Source organism: Seriola aureovittata, chromosome 9 (genome assembly GCF_021018895.1).
Source record: "Seriola aureovittata isolate HTS-2021-v1 ecotype China chromosome 9, ASM2101889v1, whole genome shotgun sequence".
Classification (NCBI taxonomy): domain Eukaryota; kingdom Metazoa; phylum Chordata; class Actinopteri; order Carangiformes; family Carangidae; genus Seriola; species Seriola aureovittata.
The window spans coordinates 10057244-10070145 of record NC_079372.1 but is presented as its reverse complement, the minus strand read 5'-3'; the positions used below and the strand labels follow the sequence as shown (position 1 = coordinate 10070145).

The 12902-nt window shown below is 40.5% G+C and overlaps 1 long non-coding RNA gene across 1 annotated transcript in view; it reads left to right on the top strand.

Annotated features, from left to right (window-relative positions):
- Positions 1-3117: 3117 nt before the first annotated feature.
- LOC130175469 (uncharacterized) overlaps positions 3118-12902 on the top strand; it is a 45211-nt gene continuing 35426 nt past the window's right edge. Inside the window, exon 1 of the long non-coding RNA XR_008828740.1 lies at positions 3118-3289. This is a non-coding gene — a long non-coding RNA (uncharacterized LOC130175469). The remainder of the gene's footprint in view (positions 3290-12902) is intronic.

The window sequence follows — 12902 nt, the reverse complement described above, 5'->3', positions numbered from 1 at the left end:
ATGTAAACATCATTCTCCTTCCGTCCCTCAACCATTTCCCATCTATTCACATCCATCTCCTCCACATATTCCCATGTCCACCTGTTCCCTTTAAAGCCCCGGACTGATGAACAGCACTCCTCCAGAGGGACTTCATGTTATAATGTCGTAAAGAAGATGATGTCAACCAGCAGACATCTCTATGTGTTATCGTTCTTCATCACAGCTCCCTAGCTACTGAGCTGTCACTTTTTTCCCCCCTCAGAAAAGAAAACTCGACTGAAAGACAGGCACAACACAAACACACGCATACACATCCACATACGAATGGATACAAAACTGCAGGAGAGCACTCTGGCTGAAAATACAGTTACACAACAGGAAGAGATACACGGTGTGGTAAAATACATACAGGACATTAAACATGCAGCTCACAGTCTTCACCTCTGTGTCTTTATTATTCCTAGCTTGAAAATCTCAGTAGTTGTTTTAGTTTCTTTTTCATTTAAGCAAAAAAGAAACCTTTATGTGGAGATTTTGCATTCAAGGAAGATGAAATTAAAATGAATAGCAATGATAGGCAAGGTCTCTGGCTGTTTTTCTTTCAGAAGCAATCCCTGCTTCATCCCGTGCTGCATTCCATCAGCCGCTATTCAAAAGAGTCAGTCAAACTGCTTTGATCCTTTCCTTAACCTCCGCTGAAAACAATAATATATTACATGGTTGGAGTGCATAACTCCCTTTGCATTTATCACCACGGCATCATATCAACAGCGTGGAGCCCTGAGGACGAACCTCCCGGATCTGCCACATCCACTTTGGCTAACCGTAATTAGATGAGACACTTAATGACAACACGTTCAATAGATGTGACAGGAACCACATGGGCAACGTGCAGTCTGCCCTCTAACCCCACCTATCTGTTACCATTTTTACAAGATGCCACCATCACAAGAAACACACAGGGGGCTATTAAAGGTTAGTCTGCCTGCCTCTCCATTCTCTTGCCACAAGTCCACTAGATCTAATCAAAGCAAAGCTACAAACGCTTTAAACCATAAATGCACAAATTAGCCCAACAAATTGCAAAAACCCACTAGCATGATTGTAAACTGCTAAGGGATGCCGAATAAAACCTCTGTGCTGCAAAGTACAGTAAAGGAGAAAGTCACATCTGGGGATCAGATTGTACTGAGTTTAATATACAGACATTTGCCTGTTCTGTGAGGGCAGTAAATCACCTCTGAGTGGATCTCATATGCAGCATGTGTTTAGAGTCTGCAACTCCAAACCCTCTAACCAACCCATGGCATGATACTGGATTAAAAAAGAAAAAAAGAGACAGAAAACCTTTATATATTTGATCGCTCAGTGAATGATGTGGCCTTCTTACAATGGAAAATGCTTGTATGTTTTGTATGAATCAATTTTCAGCTTTGAAACAGGAAACTAATTCAACACACTGAATTGATGACAAACATGAAATGAAATAAAGAAGCCCAGGATATGTTTTCTCCACTCCACTGCATGAAAGGATGTGGCACAGAAAGGTAAACAGATCAGGATAATGATTTCTATATGGGGAGTTATGAAACTCTCACCATTTGCATTTCTATTTCTGTCCGCTCTCAGGCATGTCTCCATGACTGTAATGGATTAACAGCTTCAGTAGGATGTTACCTCATCAAGCGGTGGGGTGCAGGTCACTCTGACATTGTTAGATGCAAGGTGAAAGGGTCATATAATACTGTCGACAGGGAAAAGCTCAGTCGCGTTCCCTGCCAAATAGGCTGTCTCTATCATACCCATTTCTGAATTTCATTCCAGTTTCTTTTTTTGGGAAGGATAGAGAAAGCTGCAGTTCATACAGGCAGGATTAACATATACATATTCTCACAAGCTCTTGTTACATATCCAATGAAAGGTTTCAGTACTATTTTTTTCATTAAAGCTAGTCTCCTGTAATGAGCATATAATTAATAAAATATTGATGACATTAGTTTGACAAAAAACAACAACAACGAAAAAACACTTGCTCTTTTGGAGCTTTCAGCAGAACAACAGACCAAAACTGGTCAGAGAATTACATCATTAAGTCATCGACCAGGAGGGGCTGCTGAAAGATCAAGGACGCCACCAACATTCAACGCAAGCCCCCATGTGCCATAGCAACTGAGCATCTACTCAGGAAGACCATGAGATGTGACTGAAAGACCCAGAAAAGTCAAGAAGGCGTACTTTTCCTGTTGATTTAATTAGAATAGCAGTAACCCCAGTTTGTGGCCTCTCATTTTTCAATTGAGTAATACAGGTTGGTTGGTTTCTGTAAAAGATGTTTAACCAGCAATGTTTGAAAAACTTCTCAGGTCATTTAAAAACACTTTGTTCTGAAGGTGTTTCCAGAATCCCTAATGACTCTTTTAATCACCTGGATAAGAAAAAAATGCTAAATTTGCTGAATGATAAATAATATTTTGAAGCTGTTTCTCAAGCTTTGCCACTGTGTCCAAATCAAAACAAAGATGGCAGCCTCTCGGATAGGAAATTTGTGAAACAGTTTAAAATAATTTTTGAGTCTTTGAGGACCCTGAAGGTGTTTTAATTGAACCTGTGGGTTTTTCATACATTGCTGGTTAATTTTCCTTTAGTGAAACCAATGCTTTTCTCTGTGACCCGGATGCATGTTAACACTCTGGCGTCATGCACAAACTGGGCCTTCAACAGACAATTTTGACTGGGGCTGTGGTTAGTTACCTTTGTCTAATCAGACGCAAAACCACTTTTCAGATTTGGGAGGATGAAAGCAAATGTAGAGATTATTCAAAAATGTAAATTCTGTCAGAGTGAGAAGTAATAGATATAAATGTAGGAAATAAGATGCTATTTTTCTAAACTTAGACTAGGAAACATGACTCAGTGCTACATTATGCATAATAAAAAAAGTTAGTGTCAGATAAATGCAAGACTTAAAATTGGAGATAAACCGTTGGGCATGCAGTATACTGATGGGTTGCAAATTCAGTGTGGAAAAAGAAAGAAGGGAGGGAGGGAGGGGTGGTATGGAAAAACTACCTAGATCTGTGCAGGTGGCACCGCCCGGCGGGAACGTCAACTTACGTAAATCCAACACTCCCCAAATGAATCCGCGTTTCCAGCAGGTGCTTAAAATTGTGTAGAGGAGTGAAACGCGTAAAGCGTAAATATCTGTTAAAAACTATAAACAAAAGTCACAATTTGGAGACAGAAGTTTCCTGAACCCAGGTGATGTTCAAGGAGGAGGAGGAGGCTCCACCAGGCCGACTAGCTAGCGGTAAGTTTACCGTTTGCTTTAATGTTTGCGACATTACCTGTTGCAACTAGTCGCCTGATAACATTTACAGTGTTTTGAAGACATTTGTAAAAATATTCTTAGCAGGAAATATGTGTTAAATTTCACGGACAGCAAAGTGAACACAGTTTTTAACGTGACGTACTTATGTTGAGCCAAACAAAGATGGTAGTCGGAAGTGACTCAGTTGATCGAGCTCGTTAGTTTGTCAACACATTGAAGTTGATCATTCATTTTGTGTTCCTCTATGTTTTCCTCTCTATGTTTATATACAGTGCTGTGCAAACGTAAACACTAAAAGTAAAGTGATGATGCTTTCAAAACTAATGTCAACAACTCAATACAAACTTCACTACACAGGAAAGAATAAAATCAATATTTGGTGTGACCACCCCTCGCCTTTAAATCAGCACCAGTTCATAACTTGCCACAGTTTCTCTGCGCCAGTGTCTTCTGTCTCTTCGTGTGATCCCAGACTGACTCCATGATGTAGAGATCAGGGCTCTGTGGGGGCCAGACCATCTGCTGCAGCACTCTTTGTTCTTCTTGTCTCTGAAGATAGTTCATTATGTGTGTGTGTGTGTGTGTGTGTGTGTGTGTGTGTGTGTGTGTGTGTGTGTGTGTGTGTGTGGGGAGTTGTTGTTGTCGTCATGCTGCTGGATGAATCTGGGACCCATCAGACGCCTCCCTGATGGTACTGTGTGACGGATAAGAATCGAAACATCTGAAGTGCCTAAAAAACATTGACACAGTACTGTAAATGATAACACGGAGTGTCACTCCATTCTTCAAAACAGTATAAGTGTTGCAGAACAGCCTGTGGTGTGGGGTTTTTCAAAGTGTTTGGCTTCATTTAATGTTTGAGGAAAAAAAACATCAATCATGACAATCATTTATATTATATCAGACTGTGCTTCTGTTTATGTTTATGTAGCATAGAGGTTGTCTGCCTTTGCTGTGGATGGTTTATATATTTGTGTGTTATTTATGTATGAGGCACCTACTGTGGTGCACAGCCTGTTTGTTTAATGGCACTGTGCTGTTGTCTGAATGATTATGACAGTTGTTCTGTTCATCATACAGTTGGGCAATATGTCAACACCTCGAGGCGATAAAAATTTGTCTTCTTTGTCTACTTGTCTATTAGATTTTGCCATACTGCTTATACCAAGATGGCTGATCCCTGCTTTTATTGAGCCATGAGGCCAAAGTGGTAAATCAGTGAGCCAGACTGATTTACAGTATTGGATTTTACATGATTTGTGGCATGATGAGGTGAATTGATTTGTCAGGTATTTAAGTTGCTGGATGAGCCAAAACACACATTCCTGTCTTGTAATCTCTTCCATAACATCTTGTCCATATAAAATTACAGACACCGTTATGGGGGATTTTATCCTTTTCACCCCCCTCTAATAATAGGTCTAATAATAGTCTGTTGCACCTAGACAAGTCGGTAGAAATGGAATTGTCAGGCTCAAGATTTGGATTTGGCCTAGCGTGACATTTTTCTGCCACTGGGGTAAATTGCAGTCTTTCCGTTTAAGGCCCCAGTCATGACCACAGTTAATTCAAAAATTAAAAATTCAGGACTCTTTGTGTAAAATATCATACTATTTAAGCTACATTACATTTTGCAACCAGATCCACAAATTTACTGTTATCTATCAACCAGTGAGACTTCAGTTTTGAGTGAATCTCTCTCTCTCATGCATATCATCCATCTCTTAGCATCAGTTTAAAGGAACTCATAATCTATTTTTAATGTAGCTGAGTAAATGTTTTATTTTGTGCTAGATCAGTGTTTCCCGTAGGCTGAGACTTTACTTGTGGATGTGCATGTCGAGACTCAGTTTAGACTGCAGCTTTAGAGGAGGAGACTGTAACCCAGGTTATTTTCTGTAGCTACAATTTACACGTTCTGTAAACACCTCACAGGCAAACTATTGGGAGATGGTAGTTTGGCGGCTGTTTTGAAAAGTTTGAAAAGAGCAAAATAAGGTGTTCGAATGCACGACTTTTTTTTTTCACATGACCGGGTTGCCCTATTTATGGAAAATGCTGTAGCTGACATCAAAGGACTGTACTACCACAGACGTCCAGGTGAGAGGGAATCGCTTAAGCGGAGAAAAGTCCTTTTAGATAAACTTCTAAAACATGCTCCAGAGACTTCCCCAACTCTTCAGTAAACCAAACACAAACATTTACAACAGGAGGATTTGAGATTACATTACATGTGCAGTTGTTTCTATTGCTGTTGTGTGCTATCAAAACATAGCTGCTTTTGGTCCGCTTTTCTTAACATACACAATCTGATTAACTATATATCAGATGGATTTGATTGGCAGCGATGTTATCTAGTATGACAAAACAGACACAGGAACACAGGGATAGTTGTGCTGTGTTTTATGCTCTTACGTCTCATGATTTATCGCAGCGCCTTTGCTGTGTTCTTCTGCGAAACACTTTTGAGCTGCGTGATCCAGTAAAAATCAGTTGCTTTGTCTTTGTTTCGTATTTGGTCGAACAAAACCAACAGTAAGACTCTTATTCATGGCACATAAAACCACTGTTGGTTATTGCACCCCTGATGAAAGCCAGGATGAGGCCAGAGCAAGGCATGAGTGAGGGCTGTGTTCCTGGTAAGAGCTCATATGGTGGGTGTCTGGAATGTTAAACTGGGCAGACTGGTACTCAGTAAGACCCTGAGCTCAGCAGACATGAGCACACTGTTTGGCCATGATCTGTAAGACACTGTCATTTTACCAGACAGTGAGGAGCTCTGTCTCCTGGATGAGCTCACAACTTTGGGGAGGTGTTGTGCCAGCAGCTTCCTCGACAAGCAACAAACAGCTCAGAAAGTACAGAGATTAAACTGTGCAGCAGCAGAATCACAAGAACCGAGTGCAAGGGGTGAAGGACAGCAGTACTTAACCACTCTGCGTATGCGAGTACCAACACTTACGCAACTAAGTACTGGGTGATAATGTAAGCATTTGGGTTATTCAGTTCTATTCCAAGCGTCGTAGGGATTACTGATGGGCCTGTCATATTTTTGGCAACATCATTTAAGAGGAATTATCTAATATGGGCTGTGTCATTAAGTGAGCGAGTAGGTTGAGACAGAAGAAGCACAATTGTGTGTGTGTTTATACATGAGGGAGTGAGGAAGATGTGTATGTGTACCGTGCGTTATTTTAATTGTCTTGTGTCTAAAATAGCAGCCTTAAAACCTTTTATTAACAGTGGTAATCATGACAGACATTACAAGATGCTGTGCAGCTTTTGACCAGGGAGACGGTCTTTCACTCCACAAACACGCAAGCAGACGCACACGCATAAACAATAAATATTCTTCTGATCCATCTTTTATCAGCCACCACACACATAAGCACATGAGGTGTTCTGTGCTGCACATTTTCGAAGGCAGACTGAGAGAAGTTAAAAATGAAAAATACATCGAGCCTTGTTAGAAATAATCACCATCTCCAAAGGCGGGGAGGGTGATTCAAGCACGTGTGTGTGTGTGTGTGTGTGTGTGTGTGTGTGTGTGCGCGCAGCTATTCCCTTTCATTGTCTGGTGAAAACAGTTGGAAATGTTAATCTGTCATGTGGCTAATGCAGGATTAACACCTCATTTTCTGCCCATAGATTTGAGTCCAAACAACATACTGATTGACTAAATGTAAACATCTTCTCTGTGTTGTAATTCTTAGCCTGTCATGTTAGATTTTTATATTTGGCTGCGTCTGCTGTCAGCGCGCAGTGAGAATTAATAATTCAGAACCACTTGCATCAAAGAAGACTGGACCATTTATAGCTACAAATGGCTTTATATTTGTATTTGGTGGAAAGAAAGGGCACTCCACTCAGCATTCAAGCAACAGAAAATGCAGAAGGTAACAGAACAGAACTCCACAGACATGTATCACTGAGCTGTGGCACATATATAATGCACAAGGCAAGAAATGCCAGTGAATGTATGATTAATAAGAAACCAAAACACAGGGCAGGAGGTTGGGCTGGAGGAGGCGTGAACAGCAGCAGCTGTGTGTAGCTGGTAGAAGCAAACTGCATAACCAGACACAGAAGCAGTAATGACCGGCAGAGCCTGACCGACACAGGATTTTAAAGGGAAAATATGATGAAGACGGTATATCGATGGATATAAATTACCTACCCAATTAATTAATTATTAAAATTGATTTTGACTAGTTTTCTGTCAGCAGATCAGTTTGATTTTGCTTGAACATGACTTACGACTAAAAGAGTGACTTGATGCTGATCATCTATTGACTTGCCTGATTTAAGACAAGACAATGTATCACCTTAAATGTACATAAAACAATATTTCTTGTCTTTTTTTTAAGTGCAAACAGGAGGGAGTTTGAGTTTCTGTATGCATTGATTCTCTTCCTCACCTGCATCAGCTGCTTGTGTGGACAAGTCACATGATTCCCCCTCTCTCACAGTCAATTTACCAGCAGGCCAGTTGCTATGCCAATCATCAAACCCCCCATGTAATTCAATGAACAGACCTGAGGCCTGGTCCTGCTGCTTCTGCAGGGGAGTCTGGCTAACTAGCAGACTTCAATCAACTCTCAGGCTGTACCTCAGGCTCCTCAAATATAGCTGTCAGACTTTGTAGCCTTGAGAGACCCGCTGGAGTCTTTCATAGCAGTGAGGTAGCAAAATGCAAATTCTTCTTCACGAGGAAAGAGGATTTGATTGTTTGTAATGTTACCTCTGGTATTTAGAACAGTGAAAGACTCGATTTTCACACATACTTACAGGAAAATACTTATTTAAAACATTTTGTTCATAAATCAAGGTAATGTAATGGCATGTCTTTTCTATAGGAGTCAAATCAGGTTACCAAGGGGTGTAAAACCTTTGTAGTCTATTCCCAGTCACACCCCTCAGGAGCCCAATCCATCATCTGCTGATCTGTCTCGGAGTCTGCAGTTGTCCCTCCCTCTCATTAAGGAAATGAAAGCCTTAATTGGAGATTGTGTTAATTCTCTGACATGTTTGAAACTCTATCTCCCCTTCTCTTTCGCTAAATTGGAGACACACTTGACAAATTTGGGGAGGCAGCTCCACTGATGCATATCCTGGTTGAATGTTTTCATCTTCACCCACTTTCCACCGCGTTATGAGCCCGATGATTAATGCCTTCAAAACCTCCAAGCATGTTGGTTCACCAAAAATTAATCTGTGGTGGAAAATTGGAACGAGTAGTTGCGAGCTGCTCGTACAGTCACGCATGAATAAGAATTTTATTCTGAACTAAGGATAATCTTGTCAATAACTAGTACAGTGGCATCGTGGATTACTGCTCCCTTCATGTTGGACACACTTATATAATGAACATTAATGTATCTACACATATTAGTGTAGGACAGCTTCAACAGCCCGATGTTTAGACGCACTTCGCTTTCTTTTGACCTGTGATGCCTAAAAATGAAACACAAAACGGCTTTGTGTTTCTCCTGTTGAGGCTGACAGTGTGACAGACTGGCAGTGTGGCAGCTGTAATGCACCTAATACGTAATAGGTTTGGTGTGATGCATCTGTGGGATCAAGCTAGGTGGCTCTTGACAGTTGATCAAGACCCTGACTCTGCATAAACTATGTGTCGGAACTGAACATTATTCATGCATGGAAAGCATTAAATAATAACATGTCCAACTGTTTTTGTGCATCTTGTAATTTGAAGCAGTGAGATACTGGTGGCTGATGGCAGCGGTGGATGCATCTGCTGTAATATTAGACTCTAGTCAGAAGATAATGCGGTTTGGAAGTTAAGGAGGAGTACTGCTGTCATTATTGGGGATGTTATGTCAAATGTCACCTTAAGCAATATTTTAGATGAGTCTACAATGAGGCTGGATGTGTTTTGAGCTGTGTTTTTTATCATGCAGTGGAAGGATGAGCAAAGTGAAAATGTTAATCTTCGACTTTTACCAAGGCTGCCTGTAGAGCAGTATATTGGCTGATATTAGCATATTGCAGATTGATGTCTGTGGATAAGTAATAAGAAATTGAAGGTGCAGAAATGCCAAAGATGCTGCATGTCTCAGCTGTTCATTTTTCTACTGCTAAATGTTATGCTCAGTACTAAAAACCAAATTTAAGGAATAGTTTCATCTTCTAATTATTTAATTTTTTTTGTCTGTGAAGTGTGAAGTGACATTTTCACATGTTTTGTTTTGTTGACCCACCAAAGACAGAGAGGAGCGACACATTTTTGCGTTGGTGAAGCTGCAACCACAGAATCACTGAAGCAAACGAATCGATTGTCAAAATTGGTTTTCCAGCTAATTTTATGTTCCTCCAGCAACTAATCATTTCAGCTCTGAAGAGATCCTTACCAAAAATATTGATGTGACAAAATGACTGTTACATCATTGATATATCATGATTAGACTGCTCTGAGTTGTCGATACTGGTATCAGCCTCAAAAATCCAGTAGCAGTCGGGCTGCGCTTGCCAGTTGAGCTGGGACAGCTTGTCTGAGCATTGATGCATTCAGCTGTGTGGAGCAGTGGAGCACCAAATGAGAGCTGGATCTGTCGCATTTTTGGATATTTATGTTTATATTTTTTTGGGGGTGGGGTGGATTTGGGGTGATTTGGGCTTAGAGTCAGGTCCACTCAGTAGTTTTGGATCAGTTTTAGCCCAGCTTGGATGATTTTGGCGCATCTTTCATGACTAGTCTGTCATGAGTCCGTTAATCAGGGGTACTGGATTTCGGTCCGTGTTTGGCTGTCTGGCTACATGTGCTCACCACATTAGAGAGATTCAGGAAGAAAAGCTGGCCCCTAACAGTGCACCAAAAACAAAGGAGAAAAACATTTGTCCATACAAGCCTGACAGTACATCAAAAGCCAACATGATGGGATCAAGCCTGACTCGTGTGTTTAACCTTAGTAGCTGCCATGCTCCAGTTTACAACCCCAAAATCTGTGTGGCTGCTTAGCATATGAATGATGAGCTATGATAAAAGGAGTTTAGAGAGGGCCGATGAATGTGTGGCTTTGAAGCGGTTGTTGTGTGATCATGTGCAGATGAGAGCGTGGGAGGTGTTGTGTATAAGTGTGTGTGTGTGTGTGTGTGTGTGTGTGTGTGTGTGTGTGTGTGACTGGAAGTGTTTGCTAATGAGGGTGACATTTGTGTGCGCAGTGAGAGGTTTAACCACCAGCATCTGGGGCTTCTTACTCTAAACCCTAAAACATCAAGCCAGGAGAGGTAAGAATCAAGCTCAGCCCGATGGTTTAGCCCTGCTTCCACTGCATAGTCAGTGTATTTGTGTGTGTGTGTGTGTGTCAAACTGAGGACATCGCTCTCCACACACTGCACAGGATTTCAACACTCTGCACATACACCGTGGATTCATCACCTTAGCAACCAGTCGATTGAAAGATGATGAATCATGCCAAAGACTGCTAATTTCTTTGCAGTTGTCAAACATGAACAATGGGCAGTAAGAAGGAGTCACAGAAACGTCACCACAGACAGAAGTGTGTGTGTGTGTGTGTGTGTGTGTGTGTGTGTGTGTGTGTGTGTGTGTGTGTGTGTGTGTGTGTGTGTGAACTTGAAAGGCTGCCATGAAGAGACGGAAAGGAAGAGAGGCAAAATCATGTTTAATCAAAGGATAGTGGTCGAAATATCAGAGAGACTTGCTGTTTACACCCTTGACTGACCAGAGGGAAATTCTGCATCAGGTCCCTTTTTGTTTCTCACCACACAAATAGGTATTTTGTCACACGCAGATTTCAGGTGCTGTACATTTGATTGCACAACATGGATCCCTAGCTGTCTGATAAATACTCAGACACATGATAATTTCAGGTGAGAGTGGATGGTGTTGTCGCAGTGTGAGCTGATTTCCTGCAGGGCTCCAGAGAATGAAGCTGTAACAACACCTCTGACCTCATCTTCTCGGCACTTTAAGGTGACTGAGTGGTGTTGGTGACAAATAACAGTCTTTGTTGACATGGGGGGAGAGTCTGAGAGGTCCATCTAACATACATACATTTTTTAATTAATGAAATGATGCTACTAATTCAGCAACACCACGCAAATATTGCCTCAGTTGATTGCTGTAGAATCAATAATAATGCAGAATGTGAACGACTTTATGTCAAGCAGTACACTGAAGGTTAACAGCTCCCACTGCTGGCAAACATGCCGAGAGCATGTGCAGCATCAGATTTTCAGTCAACAGCCCTTTATACAACGTTTGATAGATTTACAGTCAGATTTTCAGTGTTGAAGTGCAGGCAAAGGAGAGTGTTTTCTAGTGGGGCATAATTGTCTAATTTTATCCACTGGCATGTTGATTTTTATGTGATTATACCTAAACATAAACGTAACCCACGTTGTTATCAGTACAGCACCAGATAATTACTGAAAAGCAAATTAGTGCTGAAATGATTTGTCAACATTTATCAATCATCAAAAATGTAATTAGATGTAATTTTGACAAATGATTACTCAGTTAAGCCATTTATCTGTTCTCTACTGCTCTGTATCTGCTCTGTACATGGGACCTCTACTCCCTGTTGTTGGTCACATGGGGTCCTAGCCACGGTATGCCCACTCATGCCCCTTGCACATTTGGCGTTACTCACCAAAATGTCTGGTGTGTATCCTTGAGGTGCAGTCCTTCCTCTAAAACATTGGCAAATCAGATATTTACAATATTTTTAACACCACCGATTTATTAGTGGAAGTGTGATACTTTTAGTAGGACTGTGTATCGCTTCTCTTGCACGTGTGCACATGTGCATCCTCGTGCATGTGCACGAGATAAGCTAAATGGGAATCCACTAATTATAATAATAAGAAGAAGAAAAAATGTTCCATAGCGCTACTAAAGGTCTAAAGCTCAACAGGAAACCTTTTAATTTTCTGATTATTTTCTTGATTAATCATTTCGTCTATAAAATGTCAGAGTGAAAATGTATACTATCTTGTATGACAAGGAAAAGCTTTTGGTTCCCACATTTGAGAAACTGGAATCAGAGAATGTTTGACATTTTTAGATTAGTAAAATGATAATTCGTTTATCAAAATAGTTGCAATAATTTTTATATCGACTGTCTAATCAACTAATCCCTGTAGCGCTACAACAGATGTATTAATATTGAAAAATACAGCTACAATGATTAGTTAATTGACAAGTTGATCGACAGAAAAATAATTCAACTATTTGATAATCAAATTATAATTTTTGTCATGTATTAATCAAAAATGCCAAATAAAATGTATTGGTTCCAGCTTCTCAAAAATGATTTCATGCTTTTCCTTGTACATGACAATAAATGGAACATCGTTGGGTCTTGGACTGTTGGTCAGACGGATGTTGAAGATGTTTCCTTGAGATGTGGGATATTACGATGGGTAATTTTGGTATTTTCTGAAATTTTATAGACAGAACAAATAATTGATCAATCAAGAAAATAATGGTTAGTTGCAGCCCTAAACTAAGTAACATCAAAGACGTGACAGAGTTTTCATTGTTTGGACAGCGAAACTCCAAATGAATCTTGACATCCTCAACACCAGCTGATGTTATTTTTGCTTTACG